The sequence below is a fragment of the Dendrobates tinctorius genome, unplaced genomic scaffold (genome assembly GCF_039654945.1).
Source record: "Dendrobates tinctorius isolate UK_male_01 unplaced genomic scaffold, ASM3965494v1 ptg000120l, whole genome shotgun sequence".
Classification (NCBI taxonomy): Eukaryota; Metazoa; Chordata; class Amphibia; order Anura; family Dendrobatidae; genus Dendrobates; species Dendrobates tinctorius.
Genome location: NW_027361788.1, coordinates 24,233,149 through 24,247,851, shown reverse-complemented (window position 1 = coordinate 24,247,851; position 14,703 = coordinate 24,233,149).

Below are 14,703 nucleotides of genomic sequence, written 5' to 3'. Positions count from 1 at the left end.
AGGAGCCCAAACAGCGACCCCCCTACCTGTGACACCGGTCACTGCCACACAAGGGATAGTAAATATAGTGATGTCACACTACAGAGATAATAAACACATCAATGTCACAGTACAGGGATAGTAAACATAGTGATGTCATAGTACAGAGATAATAAACACAGTGATACCACAGTACAGAGATAATAAACACTGTCACAGTACAGGGATCGTAAACAGCGATATCACAGTACAGGGATAGTAAATATAGTGATGTCACAGTACAGAGATAATAAACACAGCAATGCCACAGTATAGAGATAATAAACAGCAATGTCACAGTACAAGTATAGTAAAAACGGCGATGTCACAGAACAGAGATAATAAACACAGTGATGTCACAATAGAGGGATAGTAAATATAGTGGTGTCACAGTAAAGGACTAACAAGCACAGTGATGCCACAGTACAGCAATAATAAACAGTGATGTCATAGTACATGAATAATAAACACAGTAATGTCACAATACAGAGATAATAAACAAAGTGATGTCACAGTGCAGAGATAGTAAACACAGTGATGTTACAGTAAAAGGATAGTAAACATAGTGATGTCACAATACAGTGATAATAAAAACAATGATGTCACAGTAGAGGAATAGTAATTATAGTGATGTCACAGTACAAAAATAATAAACACAGTGCTGTCACAGTACAGGAATAATAAACACACTGATGTCATAGTGCAGATAAAATAAACAGCTATGTCACAGTACAGGGATAATAAACACACTGATGTCATAGTGCAGGGATAATAACCACAGTGATGTCACAGAACAGGGATGTGATGTCACAGTACAGGACAAGCACAGTCATGTCACAGTACAGGAATAATAACCACAGTGATGTCACAGAACAGGGATAATAAGCACAGTGATGTCACATTACAGAGATAATAAACACAGCTATGTCACAGTACAGGAATAGTAAACATAGTGATGTCACCTTACAGGACTAACAAGCACAGTAATGTCACAGTACAGGGATAATAAACAGTGATGACACAGAACAGGGATAATAAACATTGATGTCACAGCACAGGAACAGGACTACAAGCATAGTTTTGTCATAGTTCAGGGATCGTAAACATAGTGATGTCACAGTAGAGGGATAATAAACAGTGATGTCACAGTTTGGGGATAATAAACATAGTGATGTCACAGTACAGAGATAATAAACATAGTGATGTCACAGTACAGGGATAATAGACACAGTGATGGCACAGTACAGGTGTTAGGAACGGCGGAATGCACTAAATAAAAATAAATAATAAAGTGTGTTCGCCGCTCGGGGTCCACCGTGCAGTAGATGTAAACACTGATGCTAAGTAGTGACAGACGAGAAATATGGCGGAAATGCGCACGCGGGTTGAACGTCACCCAAGTGCGCTAAGCAATCTCTGCTCACAGAGATGTCAGCAGAGGTAAACACAAAAGGCTGAGCCTGTTAGTGTCACAGGTCTCAGGAAACTGCACACACGGTATCTGGTCACAGGAGCAGGACCCAAGGCAGAGGAGCTGCGTCCATCTAGACCTACAGTGCATGCGGCGTCGCTACTGCGGACACCAAAGAGGGCTGCAACTGCAGCGCGGCGTAGGACACTGCCGCTAGTCGAAAAAGCAAGGAGGAAGGCGCAATGTCGGACGCTAGCACTGTGGATGATGTAGTAGTGGCTTGAGGCTTGCCACGGGCTGGCGCTGACTCTAAGTCCCTGTACACATTTGTAATATCAGAGGGAGGGGATCTTAGGTTCATACATCCATCATCATTCACACAGTAGCAACTAGAGACTATACTAGCGCATGGCCGAACGGTCATGCGCGCTTTTTATAGCTGGGCCCTTCCGGAAGCTTCCAGATCTCCGAGATGGGCCAATGAAATCTGGAGCAGGACCTGGGCACATGACTCCCGATCTCCAATGGGAGATCGTCTCGTGAACATGCCCAGTAGGAGAACAGAGGGACTTAGGCTGAGTTCACACGTGGCGTCTTTTTTTCGCGTTTACGCGGCGGTTTTAACCGCGCGATTTTGCCGCAAAAAATAAGCATCCCATGCATTCCTATGGGATTCCGCAATGCTGTGCTAATGCTGCGGTTTTTACTGCGGCGGAATCGCTTCGCGGTAAAAAACGCAGCATGCTCATTAATTTGCGGAATCGCAGCGATCCCGCACCCATAGGAATGCATTGTTCCGCTTACTTCCCGCATGTGGCTGTGCACACCATGCGGAAAGTAAGCAGAACAATTGCGGATGGTACCCACGGTCCAGAGGAGAGGAGACTGTCCTCCGGGCTTTGGGTACCATACCCCTGTAAAAAATAGAATTTAAAATAAAAAATATTGTTATTCTCACCTTCCGGCGTCCCGCGCAGCCTTCCCGCCTCTCTCCACGCTCCCTGTCCCAGTAAGCCTTTAGGCATAGGCATAGGCGGCCTCATTAGTAAAAAGTTGGTCACACTCGTCAAACACTATGTTTGACGAGTGTGACCAACCTGTCAATCAGTTCTCCAAGCGATGCTACAGATCGCTTGGAAAACGCTAGCAATTCTGCAAGCTAAATACGCTTGCAAAATGCTAGTTTTTCCGCAGGAAAATCGCAGGAATTTAAAATGCGATTTTCCCGCGGAATGGAATTCCGGAATTCTCGCGGTAATTTCCGCGAGAGTTCCGGTTCGTGTGCACTTAGCCTTAGTCTCTGGAGCGGTCTGCTGCAAAGTAATTTCCTCTGCGGTAGATAGACAGCAGGAGACCGCAGAATGTGAGGCTCTGGATTCCTGAAGAGCAGATGCAGAAACCTGACGCCTAACAACAGGGATAATAAACAGTGATGTCACAGTACAGGGATAATAAAGTGATGTCATAGTGCAGGGATAGTAAATACAGTAATGCCACAGGACAGTAATAGTAAACACAGTGATGTAACAGAAGAGAGATAGTAAACATAGCAATGTCACAGTACAGGGATAATAAACACAGTAATGTCACAGTACGGTGATAATATACACAGTAATGTCACACTACAGGAATAATAAACATAGTGATGTCACAGAACGGATAATATACACAGTGGTTTCACAGTACAGGGATAAGAAACACAGTGATGTCACAGTACAGAGATAATAAACAGTGATGTCACAGTACAGGGATATTGAACATAGTAATGTCACAGTACAGGGATAATAAACATAGTGATGTCACAGTACAGGGATAATAAACATAGTGATGTCACAGTACAGAGTTAATAAATACAGTGATGTCACAGTACAGGGATAAATAAACAGTGATGTTACAGTATAGGGATAATAAACATAGTGATGTCACAGTACAGGGTTAATAAACACAGTGATGTCACAGTACAGGGATAATAAACACAGTGATGTCACAGTACAGGACTAACAAGCTCAATGATGTCACAGTACAGGGATAATAAACAGTGATGTCACTGTACAGGGATAATAAGCATGGTGATGTCACAGTACAAGGACAATAAACAGTGATTTCACAGGACAGGGATAATAGACACAGTGATGTCACAGTGCAGGTATAATAGACACAGTGATGGCACAGTACAGGGATAATAAACACAGTGATGGCACAGAACAGGGATAATAATCGCAATGATGTCATAGTGCAGGGATAGTAAACAGTGATGCCACAATACAGGTGGCATCACTGGGTGGATCAGGGAAATACTGTAGATATAGTATATCTTGACTTCAGCAAAGCATTTGACAAAGTATCTCACACAATCCTTATTGAAAAAATGACTAAGTATGGAATGGACAAGGCAACTGTTAGGTGGATTCATAACTGGCTTAGTGATCGGACCCAAAGAGTGGTCGTAAATGGCTGCACATCCAGTTGGAAGAATGTCTCAAGTGGGGTACCACGGGGTTCTGTCCTGGGCCCTGTATTGTTCAACATCTTTATCAACGATTTAGATGAAGGAATTCAGGGTAAACTGATTAAATTTGCTGATGACGCAAAGCTAGGAGGGATAGCTAATGCTAGAGAAGAGAGAGGATTCAAAAAGATATAAATAAACTGGAGCAGTGGGCAGCAACTAACAGAATGGTTTTTAACAGGGAGAAATGCAAAGTACTACATCTGGGCAATAAAAATGAAAAAGGCATATACAGAATGGGAGGAATAGGGCTAAGCAACAGCACATGTGAAAAAGACTTGGGTATACTAATAGATCACAGACTGAATATGAGTCAACAGTGTGATGCAGCAGCAAAAAAGGCAAATGTAATTCTAGGATGTATTAACAGAAGCATACAGTCTGTCACGATCACGTGTGTCTGGACGCAGCGAGTACCGCAAGGCGAACCCATGACACGCGTGACCCTGGATACACCGCCTCCAGTTGGGTGAATTTAAATAATAAGACGTGCAGCTGGATACACTGCCTCCAACTGGCGAATTTAGGTACTACACGTATATATAAAGTAGTCTGGAAACCCCGCCTCCAGTAAGGCGAATTTAAATAATAAAGGGGAACCTGGGTAACATTAACAATGGTGGGCCCTTCAATAGGGAAGTGGAGACCTCCTGTACTCCCCTGAGCCAGTGTCCCTGCACTCCTAACATTCCCTATGCCAGTTCCGCACCGGGCGACACACAGGAACCTAAAAACCCTAGCTCGCCCTGAACCTAAACTTTTGTGAGCTCATTTTCGGGTTTGCCTCTGGCTTCTGGTGAGGGTTATGGAGCTGGTTGTGCTGACAGAGGAGTAGTGAGTTCTCTATCTGGACTCCCTCTGTTGGTGAAGTGAGGTAATGAAGCTGATCTAAATGGCAGAGACCAGCCACCTGAAGAAGAGGACTGTGATTGGACATCAGGAGTTTCTGATTGGATTTAAGGCAGCCGACTCCCTAGTTTCTTGCTGGTGATTTTTCCTGACTGTGGCTCCTGATTTCCAGTTTGGTTCCTGCCTTCCTAAAGCTAAGTTTTCTCTGCTATTGTTCATATGAGTTTTTGTCTGGTTTACTTAGCTTTTGTGTTCAGCCAGCCCTGGCTGGGACTGGGCTGAATCCCCATTTTGTCTCTGATCAGTTGAGCTCTTTTGCTCTGTCTTCAGAATATACCTGAGTGCTGATATAGTGATTTGAAGTCTAGCGACTTCAGGGCCTTTTTCTGTTATGAATGAGTCACCGGAGGAGGAAAAAACAAAAATGCAAGCTAAGTCCAGAAAACCGGAGAGGTTGGTAGCTAGCGGATTACAGACCCCTGATCCTATTCACAACAACTAACAGTAGCTGTGGAGCGTTCCTACGGTAGTCCTAGGCGCCTCTTCACAGCCGGAGAACTAAATAAGCCTAAAGAAAGAAAGGGGAAATCTAAACTGCCCCAGTGCAGACCCCAAAGCAATAGACAGCCCACAACATGTATTGTCAGTGAAAACAGATGAAAACACAAACACAGACAGAAAGACAGGCAGAGCAAACGATGGGGCCCAACTAACTAGATAGGAAAGGACAGAAAAGATGCTGGCTGCAATCCGCAAAAACCCTACCAAAAATGTCCCAACACGTCTGATAGGAAAAACGGCCCTGAAGTCACTAGACTTCAAAATCCCTATATCAGCACTCCGATATATTCTGAAGACAGAGCAAAAGAGATTTAACCGATCAGGGACAAAAATGGAAATTCAGCAGAGCCCCAGCCGGGGCTGGCAGAACACAAAACTAAGCAAATCAGACAAAATCTCAGAAACAATAACAGAGCAAAACTTAGCTTTAGAAGACAGGAACTGAACTGGAGGCCAGAGCTCAGAGCAGAGAAATCACCAGCAACCCTACAGGGCGTCGGCTGCCTTATATCTACTCAGAGATTCCGGATGTCCAATCGCAATCCACCTGTTCAGGTGACAGGTTTCTCCCATCAAAATCAGTTTCACCACCTCCTTTCACCAGCAGAGGGAGTTCATCGGACATCAAAGGTGAACGAGAAAATGAGCTCACAACATTTTTCTATCAGACGTGTTGGACATTCTTTTTGGCAGTGTTTTTTGCGTGATTGCAGACAGCAGCTTTTCTTTCCTGTCCTTTCTAGTTAGCGAGGGCCCCATTGTTTGCTCAGCCTATCTTTCTATCTGTGTCTGTGTTTTCATCTTGTTTCACCGACAATACATGTTGGAGGCTGTCTATTGCTTTGGGGTCTGCTCTGAGGCAGTTTAGATTTTCCCTTTCTTTATTTAGGCTTATTTAGTTCTCCGGCCGCGACGAGGTGTCTAGGACCACCGTAGGCACGCTCCACGGCTACTGCTAGTTGTTGTGGATAGGATCAGGGGTCTGCAATCCGCTAGTTACCAACCTCCGGTTTTCTGGGCTTAGCTTGCTTTTTGTTTTTTTCCTTCTCGGTGACTCATTCATAACACTAAACCCTCACTAGGGAATTGGTCGGTGCGGAAACTAATCCCACCACTGCACTAAACACACATGAGGGAAAATGACAATACAGGGGAAACACCACTTAGCTTTGCTCTGTTGCGTACACTCCTAGCAACAGATCCCACCACCTGTGTGCATCTTCTCCTCCACCTGGATCCATCACCATAACTGGATCCTTCACCATAGTGCAGCCTTGGAGCAGAGTCCACCACCAGTTGCAGCTGCCCAGTAAACAGAGTCCCAAAGTTGAGTCCAGCTTCTGCCAAAAAGTCCAGCATGCTTGAGTCCAGTTTTCAGCAACCAAGTCCCGCATGCTGAATGCAACTCTCTCCATAGTTGTCACTCCACCACTCCATGCAAACACTTCCTGCCGACACCATAAACTGTGACTCCACCACGCCCTGCCAGCCCTTCTTGCAGATTACAAAGCTGCCACTCATCCCCTCTGGCTGGTCTGTGCAGGACTCATGTTCAGCTCCTTCCTCACCCAGGCTTGCTTCCCAAATGACGAACATAATATCACCAACAGTCATCAAACACACCTGAACTCTTTTAAAGCCTCACACCTGATTTATAATTAAGTGCACATTAAACCAAAGAAACTAAAGTGAACTACGGCTCACCACCACCGGGGCAACTTAGAATGAACGACACCATGTGTAATAATTCTAATGGCCACCGGGGCAATCAACCCACTTTGGCACAAAGCCAAAGGGAAAAAAAGTTAACTTATCCATTTAATCTGTCAGATCCACGCTGGATCATGACACAGTCTAGATCACGTGAAGTCATTATTGCCCTCTGCTCCTCTTTGGTCAGACCTCATCTGGAATACTGTGTCCAGTTTTGGGCGCCACATTTTAAAAAAGACATCAACAAACTGGAGCAAGTTCAGAAAAGAGCGACCAGAATGGTGACCGGTCTGCAAACCCTGTCTTATGAGGAAAGGTTGCAGGATTTGGGATTGTTTAGTTTGCAAAAGAGAAGACTGAGAGGAGACTTAATAGCTGTCTACAAATATCTCAATGGCTGTCACATTGTAGAAGGATCAACTTTATTCTCATTTGCACAAGGAAAGACTAGAAGCAATGGGATGAAACTGAATGGGAGGAGACACAGATTAGATATTAGAAAAAACTTTTTGACAGAGTGTTCAATGAGTGGAACAGGCTGCCACGAGAGGTGGTGAGTTCTCCTTCAATAGAAGTCTTCAAACAGAGGCTGGACAGATATCTGTCTGGGATGATTTAGCGAATCCTGCTTTGAGCAGGGGGTTGGACCAGATGGCCAGGAGGTCCCTTCCAACTCTACCATTCTATGATTCTATGACAGTAATTGCAAACATAGTAATGTTACAGAACAGAGAGAGTAAACACAGTGATGTCACAGTACATTGATAGTAAACATAGTGATGTCAGAGTACAGGGATAATAAACAGTAATGTCACAGTACGGTGATAATATACATAGTAATGTCACAGTACAGGAATAATAAACACAGTGATGTCACAAAACGGATAATATACACAGTGATGTCACTGTACAGAGATAATAAACATAGTGATGTCACAGTACAGGGATAATACACACAGTGATGTCATAGTATTTATTATTTATTTATTATGCTTACTTATGGGACGCGCTCACACCCAGGGCAGTGGGGTACTCGGCACCAGGCCGGTCATCCAGAGGGGATTGTCACAGCAGCGGTGACCCGGTCCGTGGCCCTGGGCGCCCATGTAAAAGTGGTTGAGTTGGGAATAAAGTTTAGAAGTGATTTGCGACGCCACCTGTGGTGTTCGGCAAGGGAGGTGTTAAGCCGACGCTGCAAGCAGATCCTCTGGGACAGATGGTGTAGTGCAGCAATGATGTTGTAGCCCTCCACAGGTAGGGCTGTTGGTCCCAGGGCAGTGTAGATAAAGGGTTAGGAAGAAGGTGCAATGTTTGGCACGGAGATGTAGCAGTGCTGAGGATGTTGCAGGAAGGAGGCAAGGACACAATAGGGTGCAGTTTCTTTACCTTTACTTGGCAAACGCAGTTCAGGGTCCTGATCACAGATGGCACAGGAGCAGGCTAGCCTGGAAGCAACTCAGGGATCTCTCTATCAGATGGGTTGTGTAGTCTCCTTCCTAGCGCTGGCTCGAGGTACATCCAGTACTGTGTTACACTAGAGTTCCTCCTCTTATCTTCTCTTAGAATTACCTCGTATGGCAGACAGCTGTAGCCCTCTATCTCTCTTGGCTCACCGGTCGCTGTTGTGCCTCCGAGTCTTAGTTGGGAATAGAGCATTTACAGCTTCCTATTCCTCTGGTTTCTGTCGCAGGACCTTCAGTATCCATACAACCGTGGAGACAAGGCTCCAGATCATGCACTCTCACTGGGAGGGAGCTCTCTGTCCTCAGCTCAATCTCCAGCTTCTCTCCACACATCTACACTCGTTGCCCTCCTCACACTAACTAACTATTTCCCTTCCCGGCCCTCAGAGCGTGCTCCTCCTCCAATCCTGGTTCAGAGCTCCCTCTGCTGGCCTGGAGTGGGAACTGTGTTGCATGACATGGTTAACTGTTAGAGAGACCCTTCCTTGCTTCCAAGCATGACATCACCCTCCCTGGAGGAAGGCAATGCCACTGTGGCGACCATACTCCTGGGGGCGCCTGGTATGAATAGGTCACTGAGGAGAAAAAACAAAACAAGCTAAGTCACAGAAAACCAGAGAGGTTGATAACTATGCAGATTGCAGATCCCTGATCCTAACCACACAACTAGCAGCAGCCGTGGAGCGTACCTACGATGATCCTAGATGCTTCGTCACAGCCGGAGAACTATATAAGCCTGAAGCAAGAAAAGGGGAAAACTAACTGCCCCAGAGCAGACCCCAAAGGAAAGACAGCCCCCACACATGTATTGACCGTGAAACAAGATGAAAGCACAAACACAGGCAAGAAAATAGGCTGAGCAAACGATGGGGCCCAAACTAACTAGAAAGGATAGGAAAGGAAAGACACTGTCTGCAATCTTCAAAAAACCCTACAAAAATAGTGTCCAACACTTCTGATAGCAAAATTAACCCTGAAGTCACTAGACTTCTCCCACTATATCAGCATTCTGAAATATTCTGAGACAGAGCAAAAAGAGGCCAATCTAATAAGGGACAAAAAGCAAATTGGCAAATACAGGTAAATAAGAGTGGAAATTCAGCACAGCCCCAGCCGGGTCTGGCTGACCACAGAAAAAACTGAATAGACCAGCAAAATCAAGTGTGAACATTAGCAGAAAAACTTAGCTTTAGATGACTGGAACAGAGCTGAAAACCAGGACCTGACAAGCCAGAAGGAATCACAGCACCAGAATAGGGAGTCGGCTGTCTTAAATCCAGTCTGAGATTCCTGAGGTCCAATCGTCATCCTCATTATCAGGTGGCAGATCTCTACTGATTAAATCAGCCTCACTACCTCCTGTTACCACCAGAGGGAGCCTGGCAGGAGAACTCACAACTGGTGGACCAGAAAATGAGCTCACAACAGGAGCCACATACATTGCGCCATCATATTTAACAACACTTTACAGATATTGTCATCACTGTCCCCATTGGAGCTCACAATCTAAATTCTCTATTAGTCTATTATCATCTATTCTGTGAATAGGCAACAATTATTGTTTATGGAATGGGCGGCTTTAATTGTTTCACAACGAAATGTGTAAGCTAGGGGCGGACATACCATTGGTACAATCTGTGCAGCTACACAGGGGCACAAGAGGTACAGGGGCCACTACCACCTCCAAAGTAGGAGGAATTGTCCACTATGATGATATATCTGACAGCAATGGGCCCATATATTGTTCTTGCACAGGGCCCCACTTCTGTCTGTGTTCGCCCTTAGTATAAGCTGTCTAATCTGCGTCATCATTGGGAATTTATAGTTGTCAAAATATTTCTACGGGATGCTCGATTTGTAATATAACAGTCCTATCCTTGTGACGGTGAAGCCGGACTTGCTGGGTGTATGTGCAGTTTGTGCATATGTGTATTTTTGCATGTGTGTGTAGATGTAACTGTGTTGTATTTCACATATACAGTATGTGCCCGGCATGCACATTTTGCACTGGGATCCTGGGATCACATGTTACACTCCCCGTATTAGTAGACGAATGGTTGTGTGATATCCGTCTGGACGACCTGATAGCGCATTATTTGGGGTACATAAAGGTGAGTCACGGTAAACCTCTGTGGCTGCAGTTCCATGCTGTTCCTCCACCACCACCCCGTGTCCGCATTGTTCCCCCACCACCACCCCGTGTCCGCATTGTTGTTTTTACCTGATATCCTTTACTCTTCTTAGGCTACACTAATCTCTAAGAGAAGGCAAAGAGCTCACACTACACAATGTGCCAACTCCCACATGCTTGCAGAAAAAGGGGGGAGACAAGGGGTGTGAGAGAGGAAAAAAAAAATACACCCACCCACACGCTGACAGATGCTAGCAGAAAGCAGCTCAATATATCCCTGTAATGTCTTTACAGCATTAAATCTGCCGGGCGCCTTTTTATCCATGGGGGTCTTCTCTCACCTGTGTGAAGGAATTTGGATAAGAACCCAAAATTATCCTCTGCTACACACGCACATATACCACCTCTTATATCACATCAGTACTAAGCGTAAAAAACTATTGCGTAGAGTGGGTAGAAAAGATCTAATGGCTGACCGTACGCGTGCCCCGCTGGAGCCGCAGACAATCCAATATGTATGGCGTGTCCCGACTCGCCCCCCGATGGCAGGTGTCAGGATAAAGAAGAGTCGGGCATGTTAGATTTCTCAAGAAAGTTGTATGGCATGGCCCTTGCTCCCCTCTCCTCATTGAGAACACATGCATGCTCAGCTGAGCAGAGCATGCATGTGCATGGAGGGATCAAGAGGCGGCTGTATGAATTGTATGGCCAGTAAAAGGCTCAGCATGGGTCATAATCTCCTTACTAATCATCTTCTGCATCTAGTTCGATTATCCGATGTTCATTGTCCTTCCTTCTGCAATGAGGGACATCGCTGACTTGAGAGGAAACCCATTACAGTCAGTGATTGACTGCAGTGGTCATATTTGGATTTTGACATATTACAGGTGGAGCAGGCAGTAGATTGTTGAGGGGAGTATGATATTTATTATTGTTTTCCATTTTGGGTTTTTTATTCCCTGTCTGGACATCCCCTTTAAGCTACTTTGGTAATTGCTTCAGATCCAGTTTCTCTAATGCCGCAGTCACACATCCGTGTGTCGCGGTCTAAGCCATGGACTGTCCGCAGGTCTCTTTACCCAAACTTAACAGCCTTAGGCCTCTTTCACACATCAGTATTTTTGATCAGTATTTCATCAGTATTTGTATGCCAAAACCAGGAGTGTCTCCAAAACAAAGAACAGACATCAGTCTTTCAATTATATTTTTTTCTTGGTAAGTTCCATTCCTGGCTTTGGCATACAAACACTGATGCAAAATACTGACCAAATACTGACGTGTGAATGAGCCTTTATAGACATATTTGAGGCTGTGGCATATGGGCCAGGAGACCAGCGGACAGTGTGTGCATCACGGTCCGTGCTCAATCACGGATGTGTGACAGAGGTGTTACTGTCAGCGATCCGGTGCTATTGCTCCATGTAACGCCTCGATGCCTATATTACATGGCTCCCAATAATATGAATGGATGACGATACCTGGCTGTAGCAAGTGAGCCAACGCTGGGGGTCCGAAGTGCCTTAATACTTTGGCTTATGGGGGAGTTTTAGCCACGGAAGCACATGAAAGGATTGTGTGTGTGCCTATGGAGGCCATACCACTCAGTACTATAGATCTGTAATACTGCCGCTATACAGTGCCTATGTAAAGCCCTGTACTCTCCCTGGAAACAATGCTTATGGGGGAGGATAACTTCTATAATACATCATGCGTTTGGAGACACCACCATTTATCAGGCACAGATTGGGTCTGTGCACCATATTACGTAACTGTACAACACATACCTATAATACCGCCATCTCTACAAGGAGGAAAAGAAAATTCCCATATATTATACCAGCTGTGTTGATGCATACACAGACCTCAGTAACCAATTAGGCATTTACTCTCGCTGTCTAATTGATATTTGGTTGCTATGGATTTTCTTTCTCGGCCAGAAAAATACCCCTACCTTGTAAACGACTGTCATCCCAGTCTGTGTCCTTGATATTCATTTTTTTCATTTCACGTTGAGGTTTGATGTAATAATAGCATCTGATTGGTTTCACCTGTCACAGTCCCCCCCCCAAGCCGCCCTCTGCCCCCTGATTTGTGATGGCACCTCTGTACACTGCACGCGTCTAGCAACAATGCACCCTCAGAAATATATTAGCATTGCAAATCTGGTGTCTGTGCAAGCAGAACAGTGCTGAGCCTACACACTGCAGCGGCGTTCTGCACACCCGCGACCGGCGCTCACTGACTCAAAATGACTCATAATGCATTACACCCCCCTACACCCATGCAAGGGACCCTGTGGAGGAACCTCTCTACTGAACAACTGCTGGGGTTAAAGGCTGTGACAGCCAGGAGATGGCTGCTCCAGACATGAGACACGCTAGGAGCTCACCGGGAATTAGCCGTGACCTTTCAAGGCTATAATTACCGCTAACTATGTATAAGAATGAGAGAAGATGATAGACGGATGGAGGGGTGGGAGCATGGAAGAACGAGGGAAAGAAGTAGTACAGCTAGAAGACATTCTCAACATTGGAGAAATCTCATTTCATTTTATGCCTGAGATTTGCTCTAAATAGAATAAAAGAAGAAAAATTCCACAAATTAAGCAGGGGCGTGTTTAAGGAGTGGGGTTTCATTGGCAGATGCCGAGCCGGCCTTAGAGCAGCCTCAGATAACCTGGTGTCAGGGGACTGTCAGGTGTGACAGTCATCCTAGATCTGGCTGTAGAAGGTCCTTGTGTTTAGCTCAAGCATCGTCTTGATTTTTGCATCTCTGTTATGGAGCAATATCTTTTTTCCTCTAGGACCCAATAGTTACCTCCACCTTCTGCTGCTAATCACACACCTGTACTGAAGGTTTAAATACATTCAATTGCAGCAATATAGTGCTGGTGTTAGCTCATACTTGCCTCTGTCTTGTCCTAAGTTCTAGCAGTCTGTTAGTGTCTTCCCCTGAGGTCCCTTGGAGGATTGCTGGCGTGACATCTCAATGGTCTTCTCAAGCTAAGTGTTTCCCCTCATTCATCTACCCTCTCTGTCTTTAGTTGTAGTGGGGACTGACTAGTGCCTACCCCATCCACTCCCTATCTAGGGCCTATCGCTAGGGTTAGGTAGGGATTGGGTTCCTGCTCGGCGATAGGTGCAGAACCTATATAAAGATAGTGCAGACAGGATGACTTTATATCTGTCTAGGGGTCTCCAATCACCCTTTCCCTAGTATTTTGGCTCCCCCCGACCTCTTCCCATTGTTGTGCACTTAATTCTCCCTCACCCAGCATGACACTTGGCATCCAAGATTTGCGACCATCACAAATCTTAATATGAATTGTACAGGAGTATTAGCGCTAAGGCCTCTTTCACACATCAGGTTTTCGCCGTCAGGCGCGATCCGGCGCTTTTGACAGAAACCGGATCCGGCGAAATGCAATGCCGGATCCGGTTTCCCCCCCATTGACTTGCATTTGCGCCGGATCGCGCCGGATGGCCATGCGTTTCATCCGGTTTTCGCCGGATCCGGCAATGTGTCGCGATCCGGCGTCTGGAAAAAACGGCTACTGTAACGTTTTTTGTCTCTGGCGAAAAAGCCGGACACGCCGGATCCGGCGCGTCCGGCTTTTTCACACAATGAAAGCCTATGAGCGCCGCAATGCGCCTGATCCGGCGAAAGCCGGATCCGGTGGCCGGATCCGTTTTTTTTGGTCTGAGCATGCTCAGTAGCTCTGCCCACAAGACATATATAAAAGCAAGACAGTGGGACCCACAGCCACACCCAACATGCCACCCAAGAAAGCAACCAAGCGCAGCAGGAGAAGGCAGGAGACCACTGCAGCACCATCAGCACCACCACCACCCCAAATGGAGCAGCAAATGGAACATGCTGAGGAGGGGAGGCCAGCAGCAGATGAGAGACGGTAATTATCAAATCCCCCATTCCTCCAAACTAGGGCTATTGAATATCAAGATATTCATTGGCCCTTTGTTTCTCTTTATTCAACAGCCGCCCAATAGATGCAGCAGCAGCAGCAGCAGCAATGGCAGCAGCTGGAACA